The following is a 2663-nucleotide window of genomic DNA, read 5'->3' on the forward strand; positions in this document are numbered from 1 at the left end:
GCTGTACCCAGAATAATCCTGTTGTGAAGACCTTCAAGATTCAATATTCCGCGACCACATTGGCGGCGTGAGATGTAGAGTCGCGGAATAGAAGACATAAGATGCATGCTTTTGTTCATGTACATAACCTTTCGTGTCCCGATATCAAGAGATCTGAGCTCATCCTTATCCATGGAACTACTCCAAAGAAATAGAGTACTACCGGAACGGCCGGCGTGTTCGTTGCAGATACTTTGATAATCGCCGACAGTTTGGAAGACCAAATCTGCCAGATAAGACGTTTGTATCTGCTTCGGACAGTATCCTTTATAGATATCACATCCTGAATGCAGCTCTGTGGCACACCCAGGTATATGAGATGTGTTCAAAAAATAAGGTGACTTTATGGTTTTCTCAAAAAATATTCCTTTATTCCTCAATATTTATGTTGTCCCCTTCAAAGTAATCCCCCTCAGATATAATACACTTGTGACAATGCTTTTTCCAATCATCGAAGCACTTCTGATAATCATTTTGTGGTATAGCCCTGAGTTCTTTCAGCGATGCAGTTTTCATCTCTTCAATCGTCGAAAATTGATGTCCTTTCATGGGTCTCTTCAGTTTCGGGAAAAGAAAAAAGTCACTGGAGGCCAAATCCCGTGAATATGGAGGCTGAGGCATGACTGTGGTGCTGTTTTTGGTCAGAAAATCTTTCACAAGCAACGATGAATGAGCAGGTGCATAATCGTGATGCAAAAGCCATGAATTGTTTTTCCAAAGTTCCGGACATTTTTTGCCTCTCGCCTCTCGCAAATGGCGCACAACTTGAAGGTAATACTCCTTATTGACCGTACGACCTTGTGGTAAGAATTCCTGATGCACTACGCCACGGTAATCAAAGAAGACAGTGAGCGAAACATTCAAATTTGACCGAACTTGACGTGCTTTTTTCGGTTTTGGAGACTCAGGATGCTTTCACTGAGACGATTGGGCTTTATTTTCGACGTCATACCCATATACCCACGATTCATCCCCAGTATAACCCTTTTGAGAAAATCAGCATCATTATTGACTTCATTCAACATCTCCTGAGCGATGGTCATGCGATGGATCTTTTGATAAAAATTAAGCAGTTTTGGAACAAATTTCGCTGACACGCGTCTCATGCCCAAAACGTCCGAAAAGGTAGCATGGCATGAGCCAACCGATATGCCAACATCTTCGGCAACTTCTCTGATGGTAATTCGTCGATTTTTCAGCAAAATTTCTTCCACTGCTTGAACGTTTTCATCTGTTATTGACGTGCTGGCACATCCAGGGCGAGGTTCGTCTTCGACATCCTCTCCGCTTTCTTGAAACAGCTTGTACCACTTATTCACATTTTTCTTACTCAGAGTAAACTCACCGTATGCAACTGTCAACATTTCAAGAGTTTTAGAGCACTGGATTCCATTTTTCACACAAAATTTAATGCAAACTCTTTACTCCATTTTTTTCGAAAGAAGAAAATCGCCGAGCACACCAAACCTTTCTAACCCTTTACCCCTCTGCCAGAAAAACAACATGAGCTATATAGTCAAAATTGTGAACATATGATCGTCACGAGTGTACCAACACAACAAAACAAAAAATTTTAAACTTGAATGTACGTAGTTCGCGAAAATTGAAAAGTCACCTGACTTTTTGAACACACCTCGTATATAAATCCCTCCAGCGCAAATGTGTCGTATAGTGCTTCTATCGACAATCTCAGGCTGTTCAGGGATACTATTAAGTTTTCCTCGCTTTAAATAAACTTGTGCGTATGCACAAGTTATCCCATGATTTTTTCCAGATGAGGTACTAAACCTGGTTTTTCAAAGCGTCATCAATCTATCTATTCACCTAATGATTTGCGAATGAATCTTTAAGCTTTCCAAAAGACAGACAATAAGTCTATGGCGTAGTCTGAGAGGTCGCCCGTTATCCTAGGGTAGCCGTTATAGACTCCTCACCCAGGTAACATTTAGCTTTCGGCACGGTTTTCACATCTCCACTTAGGGGTTAACTCCACCTCCTGTCATAGGCCCTCCAGTTATATTCTAGAGGTATTCTCAAGAAGTAAATCCTCGACTCGGTCGGCGAGCAAAGATCTGCAACACCGACTTCAGCTTTTATTCGGCCATTAGCCGCAAATCACCGATAATTGCCGAACGGAACTGACATGCTCCAGCGCAGACATGCCTAGCTTGGGGAAATTCCCGCCAGGAGAAGGTATTTTGCGCTAACCTGTATTTCGGCTGGAGAGCGAGAGTGGTGGTAGGCGCGTGCTTGATGCTCTCGTCTCTGACTCAAGCAGCACCGCAGATACGAAATATCTCACATGGTGCTTGGGGCGACTAACTTTTCAATATAAATTTGTAATAGTGCTTAGAGTTTTAATTATTTTAGTATTTTTACATTTATTGACAATAAATGTAATCAAAAAGAGAATTTACAATGTTTTTATTTTTTGTACAAATATTCTTTATTGAATAGTTCAGTGTCACCGTATATGACCTACAGAAATTGTGGGTGATACTTTTTGCAGTATAATATTTCACTTATGTTACAGTCTGTCAAGTTAAAGCGTGGGTGGCTTTACTCGCAGTCGGTAAGGTGTATCGACATGATTTTGGTGTCAAAATATTAAGAAGAGCTCCCTC

The sequence above is a fragment of the Belonocnema kinseyi genome, chromosome 3 (genome assembly GCF_010883055.1).
Source record: "Belonocnema kinseyi isolate 2016_QV_RU_SX_M_011 chromosome 3, B_treatae_v1, whole genome shotgun sequence".
Classification (NCBI taxonomy): Eukaryota; Metazoa; Arthropoda; class Insecta; order Hymenoptera; family Cynipidae; genus Belonocnema; species Belonocnema kinseyi.